The 14,108-nt window shown below is 41.9% G+C and overlaps 1 protein-coding gene across 5 annotated transcripts in view; it reads left to right on the top strand.

The window, feature by feature from the left end:
• SEPTIN8 (septin 8) overlaps nucleotides 1-14,108 on the top strand; it is a 74,154-nt gene that overhangs the window by 26,288 nt on the left and 33,758 nt on the right. The gene's annotated exons all lie outside the window — the stretch shown is intronic.

Raw genomic sequence — 14,108 nt, 5'->3', positions numbered from 1 at the left:
GAAGGTGGCTCTTCTCGAGATTGATTGTGAACCCATGGTTCTGAAATGCTTCGAGGACTAGGTGTGAATCCCTGACCGCCTGATCGTGAGTTGTCGAGAGTATCAGGATGTCGTCTAGGTAGCAGAGAACCCGGACCGGGATGGCTCGCAGTCTGGCTGCCACCACCGCCACCAGTTTGGTGAAAGTGCGGGGCGCCGACGATAGTCCGAAGGGCATGGCCCGGTATTGATAGTGTTGGCCTGCGTATTCGAACCTCAGGAATTGCCTGTGGTCCGGGTGAATGGGGATGTGAAGGTAGGCTTCCCGGAGATCAACTGATTGGAGAAAGTCTCCTCGTCTCACCCCCGCTAGAATGGATTGAAGTGAGTGCATTTTGAACCTGTGGTATCGCACAGACAGGTTCAACTTCTTTAGGTTCAGGATGGCTCTCCAACCCCCTGAGTTCTTGGGAACGAGGAAGAGGCTCGAATAGAACCCGGAGCCCTGGTGGGTTGGAGGTACCATCTCTATGGCTCTGACCTCCTGAAGGTGGTTCAGTTCTTGAGACATTAGGGCCCGCAGTTCGGAAGACTGAGGGACCGGGCACCGCACGAAGCGCTGAGGCGGTGGACCTGCAAATTCTATTGATAGTCCAGATGAGATGGTGCGCCTTACCCAGGAGTCCGAGGTCGACAGGGCCCATTGGTGGTGGAATAGGAGCAGTCTTCCCCCTATGGGCCCCTCGGTCTTGGAGTCACTTCCCTCTCCTGGCGGGCTTGAAGCCTGCCCCGCGGAAGGGCTTCCTGGATTGTTGATTCCTGCCCCGGTCCCGTGACTGTTGTCTGTCATGTGGTCTATCACCTCCCATGTAGTTGGAGCGGTGCGAGAAGGACCCCCTGGGCCCTGAGCCAGGCCGAAAGGGCTGTTGAGCCGGATAGGGAGAGTACCTATCCGATGGCAAGATCTTTCTCTTATCTTTGTCCTCGACCAGGACCGGATCCAGGGCTGCCCCAAAGAGGTTCGGTGACTTGTAGGGAGCTGCAGCCAGCTTCCATTTAGCCTTAAGGTCCGCTTTCCAGGGGCGCAGCCAGAAGAGCCTCCTAGCCGTGACGGTGGAGGCTAGGGCCCTTGATGCGAATTTTGCCGAGTTTAAAGAAGCATCAGAGGCGTACTCGGTGGCCGCAATAATCTTGCTGATGTCTTGTTGTAGCCTGGTGTCCTCCGGGGGGAGTCTTTCTTGCATCTGGCGCAGCCAAATGAGGGCCGCTCTATTGAAGAAGGACGTGGCTGTGGATGTTCTGATCGCCCAGGCTACTGCTTGGTGTGTTTTGCGGAAGGCCCACTCCGTTCTCTTCTCCTCCGCCTTGAGCCCATCCAGTGCCTCCGTGGAGACCAGCGATGAAGATGAGAGAGCTGCGACCGGCTGGTCCACAGTAGGAAGGAGTAGTAGATCCTCCAGTTCCGGGGCCGAACAGTAGAGCTTCTTGTCTAGGCTGCTTGGCGTAGTTTGGGAAGCGGGTTGCCCCCAGGCGTTTTGGATGACATCCGAGAACAGCTGTGGGCAGGGGATGCAATCCTTCTCCTGTTTGGATGACTTGAACAGAGCATCGTGTGGCCCCGCCGTGGAGGATGGTGTGGACTGCACCTCCCCTGGGACTCCCAGGTTAGTTGTGAGCCGCGCCTTGTGGAGGAGCGACCTAAATAGAGCTGGACGAAAAAGGCCAGTGAAGGCAGGCGTGTCTGGGTTCAGGCCCTCATCTTCTGAGAACTCGACCTCCTCAGGGGCTTCGTCCGCTTGATCTGACTCCTCAGAGGAAGGATCTGGTGCCAAGGGGGCCGCAGTCTTGCTGCGGGGCTGCTGCTGAGGCTCCTAGCCCTGTGCTGGTTGAGGAGGATGGGCTGCCTGCTGCCAGCTGGCAGCTAAGAAGGATGATAGCGCCGTGGAAAACATGGCCTGGAAGTCCAGGTGTGATGGCGGTGGTGGTGGCCCCCCTTGAGCTCCCGCGCCCGGGGCGGGGGTGGATGGCCCCGCTGGTGAGGTGGGCGCCGCTTCACTCCGGCCAGGGGCGGGGGAACTGACCTGCTGGTGCCCCCTCTCCGTCAGGGCCGGGGTCTCCGGGGTCTGCACCAGATCTGTCCAGGTGGCCATCGCGGAACCAGACTCCCTGGGCGTGGAAAGCGTGGTGTTTTCTGGTCCTGGCCCCCTGGTGGGAGACATAGCCAGTGCCTTTTGGGCCTTGGCGCACTGTCTCTCAAGCGCCTGATGGCGTCTTTGCGCGTCCCTGTCCTGGAACGATAGGCCTGCCCCAGATTTGGATCTGTGGCTGGAACTTCCAGACCGCTTCTTGGAACTCTTCTTGGATGATTTAGCCCCCTTGTGAGGTGGGCTCAGTTCGAGTTCAGGGTCTGAGGAGAAAGGGGAGTCAGACATGGTGTGATGTGCTCTGTTCTCTGAGCAAAGCTCCCCTTCTCCGCTGTGTGGTTCCAGAGAGGCTCGAGTGCTCCGCCTCGCCCGATTGGTGGTGGCAGCTGAGAGCCCTTTCTTCTTAGGCCCCCCCGCTTGCAGGCTTGCCAGGTGCCGCCTCAGTGGGCCTGTCGGAGCTGCAGGGAAGGACTGCCCAAGATGGTGGCCCACGTGGTGTTCAAGATGGCGGGCGCCACGTGGGATGCGGCTCCGGTGCCTTGCGGTAAGCGTCGGACTTATGCTGGAGGCCCGAGGGTCCAGCCAGCTGCCGCGCTTCTTTTCCGCTCGGTGGGGGGCCTTCTGAGGCGCTGCGGTGGCTGGCAGGGCTAGCCGGGCGAACTGCGGCTGCCGCTGCTTAAATTGGTGCGATCGGCGTGGATCCGAGCCGATCGTCCTCCTCTTCGCCCCGCTCGGCTCCAAGCAATTTTGAAATTGGCGCCGAAAGCGCCGGCCGAAAGCGCTGCGTGGGCGGCTCGGCTTCCCAAGCCCGACGCCCAGCTGATCAGCGCTGCCGCTCTGAGCGGCGATTTGCACACGAGGAGAAAAAGCAAAAAAAACTGAAACAAAGGCAGCGATCTAGAGGAAAGCTCCCGGGGAAGAGGTACTCAAAAATAAAATAAAATCCTAGGCGTCCCTGAGAAGGGAAGGAGAGCAAAAAGCACAAAGAAATAGGGAAGCAATACCTTAAAGCAGGAGCTCCCGGGAAACACTTCAGAGTTTGCCAAACAACTGAGCGAAGACGGGGTATCATGGGAGTGGGGGTGTGGCTAGGCAGAGGGGAAAGGGGGAAGTCCTTTGTTTTAGTACTTTTAACACTCAGTTGTTTGCCAAAGGCTGAAGCATTAACCCATTCCTGGATAGTGGGAGCAGCACACAGGAAAAGAGGATTTCTCCTTGACTATTTTAGATTGCTGAAGGGAAGCATTCTTCCTCCAATACGCAAAACAGCAACAACAGCAAAAATGTGTGATGTATGATTTGTTCCACAACTAATTTTACCATTTGGTTTCACATATAAAACATTTTAGCCCTTGAGGTGGTTTTACTATATCTGGAAAAACTAGAACTGGTCAGTGTTTGGTGCAATATTGTTGCACCTTTTAAAAAACTGCCAGATTTTCTGCCTGCAGTTAATCATTAAGAATAAGTCATTGCAAAGTCAACTCTAGCTAACAAGTCTGCATTTAATAGGTGGATTACAGCTGATGGGAGTTGCTGAGGTCACATTTTCTGCATTGACAGAAAGCAGCACAGACTAGACAGAACTGCTTTTTCTGTTGGTGTTCTGGAAAGCCTCAAATATTTGACCAACCAACTTTAGACAAATGTGGATGGATGAGAAGATGGGGGTGGGATAAGGCCTGAAGGAAGTGTGACTACTTACTAAAAATGTTCATATGTAAAAAGCTTTAGACATTGGGAGTTGAATGTATCTGCAATGCTCCTTTGTGTTTTAGCTGTTGAATAAATATGATGATAACTTTGGAATTGAGCATTGAGCAGTTTGCCAATTGAGAAATATAAAAGGAGCAGTGGACTGCACGACCATCACTATTTAGTATATTTAGTTGAATAAATGAATAATAGCTTGTTTTAAGGATGTATGTGTCCAGAGACACTTGTTGAAATGAGCCGCTGTAAAAATTAAATAAAAATAAACACCCCAAAACTTTATAGGAGCTGTATGCAGCAGTCATTCCTAGCTGATATTTTGTCTGTTATGTATACTTACATCTCTTCTGTGATACTCGTGTTTTTCTTTGCTCAGTGCATACATTACTCTGTGATGCTTTCAGTTTTGAAAATCTGTACCCATAAACTAAAAAGGGTTAGACTCCTTTTCATATACATGTATCTATCCACCCATCCACCCATCCAATTTATATAGCCACCCACCTAATCCAGAAATTTGGGGCAGCAAAAAAATTAAAAACAGATAATTTCATTAAAAAAAGAACCCAACTAAAGCGGCACTGAGGCTCAATAAAAAAATGAAATCACTAGAACTGCCATGCTAATATCCAGATCCCAATTCCTAAAAGAAGAACCAGGTCTTGTGAAAAGCCAATAGGATAGGGTAGAAAGCTGTTCCAATGTGATCACTAGAATATAAAATGAAAGCAAATCCCTCTCTCTTCTAGCACTGATGATGTTACTTAGTTTGGTAATCAAAGGTCTGCAAGAAAGCAACTGTTTTCTCATGGGCATCAGCTTTTCAAAGCCTTGACCCTCTTTCCGAAATTGTTGCTTATGTCCTGCCAGGGTTTTCTGAAATTGAAATAAGCATTTAAGCATTCATGCCAATAGATTTATACTGTGGATTCAGCCTCCAAGTAATTGGCACCCTGATGGCTTTAACCAGGTCAGAGACTGTTTTCTGTTGGTTTATTTTTAAAGTAATCAATGGATCCTATAGAGTGCTCTAAATTTTCTAATTTGAATGCACAATTGCTATCACCTTGAAAGCTAAGGAATGTGTCTTTCATAAAAATATAATTTGAAATACTTCCGTTTCCCGTAGTATGATGGGCCCTTGCTAATTTCACTTGATGATTTATCTGTCACATAAGACCAAATTGCTTATCACTGGATAATTTCAAATAATACAGCCAGTCTCCTAATGTTCATATGGTCTGTGAAATGGCAGAAACAGTTCAGTTTGAGCATAAAATTATATAATAGTTTACAGCCTGAATTTACAGAAAAATATTTAAGATGCCATAATCAAGAACTGTGGGGTAATCTGCGGATTTGATTACATCTCCAAGATTGGTAACTGCTGAAGATACATTTACCAATTTCCTGATGAAATAGGTGATTTTTACTTACTGCATTGTTGTAAGAGACTATATTATCTTGGTTTGAAGCCCATTCCAATGCTTTGGATTCCATTTGGAAGAATTGCGCTGGAATTTTGCACAAATGCAAATATACCGCCTACCTGTGATTCATTAAAACGGCTTCATTTGGAGCAAATGAAGTTGCTTTAACGAGCCACAAACTGGTTCTGCATTTGTGTGCTCACACCACATCTTTCAAGGTACTTTTTCCAACTTAAACATGTAGCATTGCACAGATATACTAAATATCAGTTTTTACAGTTTGTACTTTATAGCTTGAAAGCTTATTCTTGGACATTTCATGATAGGTTTCTCTGAAAGGGAACAACCCCTCTGAAAATGTTTTTTGTTTTTAGCAAGTCTAAAGATGTGACAGAATAAATCAGTAAAACTAATCAGACGTTCAGATCAGTTTCTCTCTGATAGATAATTCTTACATAGAGCAGATAGAATAACAGCATCCCAACACAGGAGCTGCAATAGTATAATGTCTTAGTAGAAGAGAATATACGCAGTTTAGGGTTGAACTGCAGAATCCTGGCTGCTCTCCAAGCTTGGTTGTTTTCTTGCAGACATTTTGTTACCCAACTAGGTGACATCTTCAGTGCTACGAAAGAGTAAGGTTTATTGTTTGTTTATATACAGCAGGGGTCCTCAAACTTTTTAAATGGAAAGCAGGTTAGTAAAGGGATGTGGCTGCCTTGGGGGATGGGGAGGGATTTCTGTTTGTGTGTGTGTGTCTCTCCCTCCCTCCCTTCCCCCCTCTCTCCCTCCCTCCCCCCTGTGTGTGTGTCTCTCTCTCTCCTTCCCTCCCTATCTTTCTCTCTGGAGACTAGAGAGGATAACAGTACCACTCCAGTACCATTCTGCCACCCAGAAATGGGCCCTTTTTTGCCTCCTGAGGCCTCCACGTGTCCCGTTTTTGACCTTGACCTCTAGGAGTTTGGTGGATAGGGGGGGTGATGTGGGTGGGGCAGCCTCATGGTCCCGAACAGGCCGGATTAATGGCTTCGGCGGGCCATATCCAGCCCGTGGCTGTAGTTTGAGGACTCCAGATATACAGTATCTTGTCCTACCAGAGTTGGGGGTGTTGTTTTCTCTTTGTTTATGCTGTATTTTTACTGCTTGGTTGTTTGTGTGAGTTGATATGCCTAACAACCATACTCAACAGGCTTCATTTAGCAAGCCCAGGGCAATGTGACAAAGGGCCTTGAGTCCAGTTGGGTACCCAAAATACTCCACGTGCCCCACTTCATCTCCAGCAAGCCTGACTAATGTCCACTCAGTGGATGTGAAAAGGCACCCTAGCTTCTCAGCCTGTAGCACTGCTGAAATGAGATTTTTTTAAAGAAGGAAAATATATGTTGCTTGCATTTCTGCTTTCCCCTTCTTATGTTGTATTAGAAATCATTCCTGCACCAGAAGCCACTAATTAGGCATTTTTGACTCTTTTTTTGAAGTATTATTAGAAGGCTGTTGAGCATCCTATGGGCTATAGTTTATGACCAAACTAAATTTGATATATAGACAATTTTCACTGTATTTATTTCCAGATAATAATAGAAAAAAAAATACACTTTCTTAAGCTATTTTATGAGCTGCTCAAATTTACAGGATGAATGATACGGGATGCAGGAATGTGCATGTGCTCCAAGTGAACAAACTCTTTGTTTTGGACAGATATGCTCTAAACCAGTGATGGCTAACCTTTTTGCTGTTGCGTGTCAAAAGCGTGTGCGTGTGCCCACATGCATAATGCAATGTGCCCCACCCACCCCCGTGCACGCACATGCGAACCCCCCGCACTCCTCCCACTTTTGGCACGCAATGGCAGGGTGGGCCCAGTAGGCCCATTTTTTGCCCTCCCCTGGCTCCAGAAGCTTTCTTGGAACCTGGGGAGGGCAAAAACAGCCTTCCCCACCCAACTGGAGGTCCTCCGGAACCTGGAAACGGTTAGTTTCCTGACTTCCAGTCAGCCCAGAAGGCTAGAAAATTAGCTGGCTGGCGCACGCATGCGCGCTGGAGCTGAGCTAGAGCAATGCTTGCGTGCCCACAGATATGGCTCCGTGTGCCTCCTGTGGCACGTGTGCCATAGGTTTGCCATCTTGGCCCTAAACTATGTAAATTGAATCCAAATGTACACCACCTATTTCAGACTAATTCAGGGTTAGTGCCAGCTTTCTCACAATCTGTGCATTGAGTAATGAACTCCATAACCCATCTCCTCTACAGCAACATCATTTAATTTTTATTTTGAATGATTACTTTTGAAAATATAGGATTGTTTTTAGAAACAGGATTATATAGCAGTGCAAAAGCAGACACTTTAATTTTTTTTATAAAAATGTTTCTAAATAAACTGAATATCTAAGAAACCATGTGGTTTCTTTTGTTTACCTCTGGGAACAGCCCAGTTTTAGATGAGTAGAAACCACTTACTATTTTTTGCTATGGAAGAAAAAAACCAAGAAGAAGAAGCATCTTGGAGCCCCCGAAGGAAAAGCAGGATGCAACTCCATCAAACGTAATTACTTACATAAATGTAAAGTGCAGGAAATGATGGAAAGAGAAAGGGAACATTTAATATGTATAATTGCCAATTTTTAATGCTTTTTATATTTCCTGTTTTTTTTTTTTTAAATAAACTCCACATGGTTTCTATTTTAGGGTTTATACCCCTACCTGATGTTTGACTTTCATTAGACTGTTATTTGTCATGTAATTAATGATGAAAAGATGAGTTAAGTTTGGGTTTTTCCTGCCTCCAATGTATTTGGAGGCCTCTTACCTTAGTACTCTTTCATTGAATTAAATAGTCCCCCTGATAACAAATTAAAGGCCAATTCAATTATTCCAAGCATAATAGATCATGCTGGATGACAAGACAGGAAAGGAGGACATTAGGAACAGATTCTTTATAACTTAATGTGGTTTTGCTAAAGCAGCATATCCACAATTATTTGGGGAAGGGAGTATGATTGGTTAACTGGCTTGTAGTTCAAAGCCTAAAACTCCCATTCTTTTGTTCACTTAATATCCTTACCTGAAGATCCGAGCTTCATTTGTGCAGCCCTCCACAGGACTTTCCTTCTGTGCGTGGTCTTTCGCTCTGTCCCCTTAATGACTCACACATAACAACTACAACTGGGAGAGCTGGGGTTGTGATCATTTGAGCAAACTGGTCATGTGAGTATCTCACTTAAATATCACTTCATTCAACAATTGAGATTTTGGTCCCAATTGTGATAATAAATCAAGTACTACCTATAATTAAAATGTTAATGTTAATCTGTGGAGTAACCAATAAATTGATCCAAATTTATATTCTTGTTTTATTGGTAGAAATAATAATAAAAACCTTTCTCTTTTAACCCCCAGCCTTTGTCAACTTCACAGCTGCTTTGGCAACAGGCAAGAAGGATTCCGAATATAGAACTATTGTGAAGCATCTAAATATAGTTTCACTTACTCAGTTTTCCAGCTATTTTCACGGACAAAACTGACCACTTGGCTTTGGAATATTCATCTGTACATATTCAGACCATGATCTGAGCCCTTGATTTCAGAGTGGACTTGTTTTTTTGTTTGAACATTTGCTTTTCCTTGCAAGATAGAAAACTGCTTTAAAACGTTTTGCCTTCCAAATGTAGCTTGCTGTGATACTTGAAATAAATCAAAAGCTTTTCTTTCAAAGTACAACAATAGAGACAAGACCTCTTCATTAATTAACAGATTATAAGTGTTTATATTCTACCCTTCAAATTACAAATCTAACAAATCTTCCAAAGTAGCTTACAAGTAATATAAACTATTCTTACTGTATAGTTTTACAAACAAACACAAATTCTTAGATCCTTTTCTCGTAGCATTTGGTGGGATCATGATGTGGATGGATGTGGGTTCAGTAGAGCAAGCTTTTCGGATAATCTTGGTTTCCTTCCTTTTTGTGTCCATTCTCTTCAGCAATTCCTATTCTCACTTGATCATCAGAGAAGTAAATGGAACTTATTTTTTAATACATCTAGAAATGCATTGTTACTATAGAAGATAACCTGGTTGAGCCTGAGGAAGGGGTCAAATACATCATCAGTCACGAGTCCCTTCATGTCCATAAGCGATCTAAGTCCAGCCCATCTTGAATTCCTTTGACTCTTTTCAACCGCCAATTTGCTTTGGCAGTTAGTAGTTCATATCCTTGTAGCTTAAGCTTGCAATAAATCTTTATACCCATTTGAACTGCCTGGATCTTCTGATTTACCTGGCACTTGACAGTTATTAGTGAAGTTCTGTTGATTTTGATAACCATTGTGACAGACCCCTCCCATCCAAGCTGGATTTGATTACAGTTTGGCATAGTGAGACATCACTTGATGATTTTCAACCCTGATCTCCTCTTCCTAAACCTTGCAAGAAGGAATTTATTCTTAGGACAATTGCATAAACTAACAAACTAAGTTACTAACAAACCTACTTTAGTCTCATTTGTAAGCTGCTACTCTTTGTATACAGTAGTTCATTTTTGACCCAGGGCCAAAAGATGGTTAACTATTTGGATAATGTAATACAGGTCATTCTCCCAAATATAGTTGGAGCAGTATAAAAATCTAATTTATTTAAAATTACAGTGACTCAGAATTATATTAAATGGAATGAATGCTTTTCATATGATTGCTACCCATGTTTTCTATAGGTTAAAATATCAATTTGCTTGCAATTATTGGAGGGCCCACAGAGTCCCCATTTGACCTTGGACTCTCAGCTTGTATATTGTTGACATTGGGGCAGATGAGCCTTTGACTTGTTCATTATTAAATAGTTTATGGTCAGCATTCTAAAGAGCTTCTCTGTTTCTGTGTGGTCCATGATAGCGTTTAAAGAGAAAAGTGCTCTCTTTGTAAAGGATGCGCTCCTGTCAATCACTGTGACAGATCTCTTTCCAAGCTGTATCTTTGAAAAGCTCTGCAGCTAAAAGACTGATATTTGCAGCAATGGAAAATAAATGCATGGTCCATTTATTCAATGGATTGAAGACCCGATTGCACTCGCCCCTTACGAGCAGATTGTCTGTAGACATAGCTTTTAGGGACAAGTATAATAAAATACGGGACTCGTTTATACAGAATGCAGTAGAATATAAATATACATACACATATATAAATGTATCATATATACATACACACACACACACACACACACACACACACACACACACACACACACATATATGGTGGAATAATATTTGAATTAGACAAGTGCATATAGAAATGTAATTCCTTATTGTTATAATGACACTCTGTTCCCCCTCCCCCCCCTTTTTTCATATTTTTCATTTTTTGGTAAGGCACTTTTTCATATCTTCTCTTTGACAATTTATCTATCACCATCACTATTTTCTTTGTGTTTTGCTGGTTTTTTCTTTTTTGGTTCTGAATTTAAAAACTAATAAATAAATATAATATTATATATATATATATATATATATATATATATATATATATATATATATATATATATATTATATATATAATATTTGTTTGTCTTGCTTCTTCATGGGAAAACTGACAGGAATGGGTACCAGCGTAAAACACGGCTTACTTTGCATCAAGAAGAGTTGGAACAAAAGACCCATCTTATTTGAAGCCAAAAAATGCCCCCCAAAAGGTGCTGCAACCCACCTGAGGTGGGGTAGTTTGATGTGGCTGGCTGCTTCAAGTGCTTTCTGCCTGCATCAAAGATCCTACCAGTATTTCCTATATTATGTTATATATATTATGTTATATATATACATTATATATTATGATTTTCCTTATGATTCTTTGTCACTTCTTCATAAATACATTTAAACATCAATAACATTTCTTCATATAATGTATTTGATGTCCCTTGTTGAGTCATTAATAGTTTAATATATTAAAAATTACTCAATATTCCACCATAATTCCAATATCCCAATTATCTAGGAACACCAATAAAGCCAATTATTAATAAGGTTTAGTCAGTCCCGGGATTATATCTCCAAGTCCCATAAATTTATAGTCCTTGAGAGCTATAAGTTTGAATATACTTTTTACACACTCTTAGTAATAATAATACAATTAAGTCAGTGGTGGGATTCAAATAATTTAACAACCGGTTCTCTACCCTAATGATTTCTTCCAACAACCAGTTCACCAAACTGCTCAGAAAGTTAACAACCGGTTCTCCCGAAGTGGTGCGAACTGGCTGAATCCCACCACTGAATTAAGTATACCTAACCATAGTCTTCCACCTTCTAACCTTAATATGCTTATGATTATAATAAATTCTATTATATATCAGTATGTATACTACTATTTTCCCAATTTGTATTTTCTATTTTTTATTTTATTTTTAATACAGTCACCGTATTGAAAGGTATTTTATTTCTATCCATCATCTCTTGCCCTTTTAAAATTCCATCATTTATTGACTTTTATATTTCTCTCTTTCTAGCATTTTTATACAAACTGAATATTCCCTCTGCCTTACCCCTTGTCTCCTTCTGCTGCGTCATTTGAATACCCATCTATAATCCTTTCATTATTTTGGGGAGATCTTTCTCTTTTTTTCCTCTGTTCTATTGTAAACTCTTAAAGAATTATCTATTTGATTCATAATACTTATTGTTAATATCTATTCAATGTCTTTATCTTCTTGTGACTTATTTTGATTTGTCTGTGTTTCCTTTGATGCTACTACATTTTGCCACACCAGAACAGAGCATCCCTTTGAAGCCTTAAGTAGCCCGGACTTAAAAAAAATTAAGTTCCTTAAATGCAGATATTATACTCCATCATTCCTTCAATAAGAACAGGGCCCAAGGATATATATTAAAGTAGTCAAGATTTAAGACTGTATTGATTCATCTCAATTCCAAAAGGTAGAGTCTTGTTTATTCTCTTAACACGCTCCATGTGGTGGACAAAATATTTGCACTAAAATATATCAATAAATTCTTATAGCCAGATCACTGATTTTCCACACTGGGAATACGAATGTTAGAAAATAATATTATTTTGAAATAAATATATCAATATCTGGAGGGGAAAAAGCTGAAAAGGATTGGGTGGTCAACTAGAAATTGAACAAATCATTCCCCCAAAGGCACATTTCCTTCCCTTTCCAGATGATCTGAGTTTGAGACTTCAGGCTTAGCAGTGAGAGAGATTTCCCCCCAAAACCTGCCTAACACAGATTCTGGCTGTTGCCTAGGAACATCTCTCTGGTCTTTTGGCGCATTCATATTCTAATCATAGCACTTTGGCAAAGGCTTGTTTACTTCCTTTCCAGACTGTGGAGATGACAGAACCTTTGCCTATTTCTTGTTTTGTTTTTTTATTGTTCATAATATCATCTCATTTACACATTAAACAAAGTGAGGGTGAAGAGTTCCTAGCCCATAGGACAGCATTTGTTAGTCGAAATATACTGTATTTTATATACAGTACTTCTATGAACATTCATAAATATAATGTTCACAGTCTGGATAGTAGAGCTGGTCTTGAAAAAAGTAACTTATCTGATTTCCTGTGGTGTGGAAGGAAGGGTTTCCAGATCAGAAAGAAAAGGCCTGGTAAATCATGAAATAAGTTCATTCTTTCATACTACCAGGATTACCAAAGTACACATTACAAAATCCAGCTTCTGTTGTTCCTACTTATTGCTTATGTTCTGAAAATCAACAAAGAAATACTATTAGACAGCTACAAAATCCAGGTCACATCTATTATAGCCGTCTTGCTAATGGGTGTATGGGGTAGGTTATACATAGGAGTGCCTCATGCAAGTTGCAGCAATGGACTAAGACTCAACACTAGTCTTTCTAATTTTCACTAACTTTTTAAAACTTTTAAACTTTTTGACAGATGTGTTTCCTCTTGGCTTTCCTGTACACTTAAACATAGAAAGAGGCTTGACTGTGGTTTAGCCTTTAGTCTTATCACCTATATTTCTCTTCTTTCTTCTCCATATGTGTTGGAGAAATTCTGGTCCAGACAGGGTTTGCTTCAGTGCAAAAGAATCTCTTGTATGTTGCACACACTGTAATTGTAGAAAAGCAGCAGATACACAAATCAGAACTATTGATAGTTGCCAAGAGTTGTTTTTATCTTCACTACAGACTCTCTTTCATGCACCCTTTATATCTTTCCAGCACTCTGCTCTTTAGTTTTACAGTATAAACATACTGTAATAATGGTTAGGAAAGAGCTACACATGTTTACGCCAGAATAACATTATATGGGATGTCATATATAGATAGGATGTCTCTTGGTATATATTTAGGTTTTAGCAAAATTTTATATAGAGACAAATTTTCCATCATCTAATATGTCTGATATTCACATAAGTAAATGGTCCCTGCAGATGTGCCTTACAAACATATACAGTCTGTTTATATTAAGACCAATTTTGCTGAAGATCCTAACTTAACGCATTTGCGCTTTCTTGGTTGAGCAGCTGGTGGAATTATTCAGCTTAAATGTTATGTGACAACTTGCAGTAAAATACGCTATGAAATACAGGAGTTATCCTGCTCTTAATGCTACTGTTTGATCCTTTCTGATTTTGTGATTTATACATGGCTTAAAGTCAAAATACTTTTTAGCCATCTAATAAACTAATCATCTGGGAAAATGTCAGTTTATTTCTCCATGCTGAGAGAAAAAGAACAGATGGAAGGAATGAGAAAGAGATGAGAACAGAACCAAGATACTGCTTTAAGAAGGGAAATAGATATAGTTCCAGATGACAAGATAAGATGATTCACTATTGTCATCGTGAATATTGTTGGATACATTCAGCCTGT

The sequence above is a fragment of the Pituophis catenifer genome, unplaced genomic scaffold, assembly GCF_029215685.1.
Source record: "Pituophis catenifer annectens isolate HBS135680 unplaced genomic scaffold, rPitCat1.0.hap2 SCAF_2, whole genome shotgun sequence".
NCBI lineage: Eukaryota > Metazoa > Chordata > Lepidosauria > Squamata > Colubridae > Pituophis > Pituophis catenifer.
Note: the sequence above shows the minus strand (reverse complement) of the source record. Positions and strands in the feature narration are given on the sequence as shown.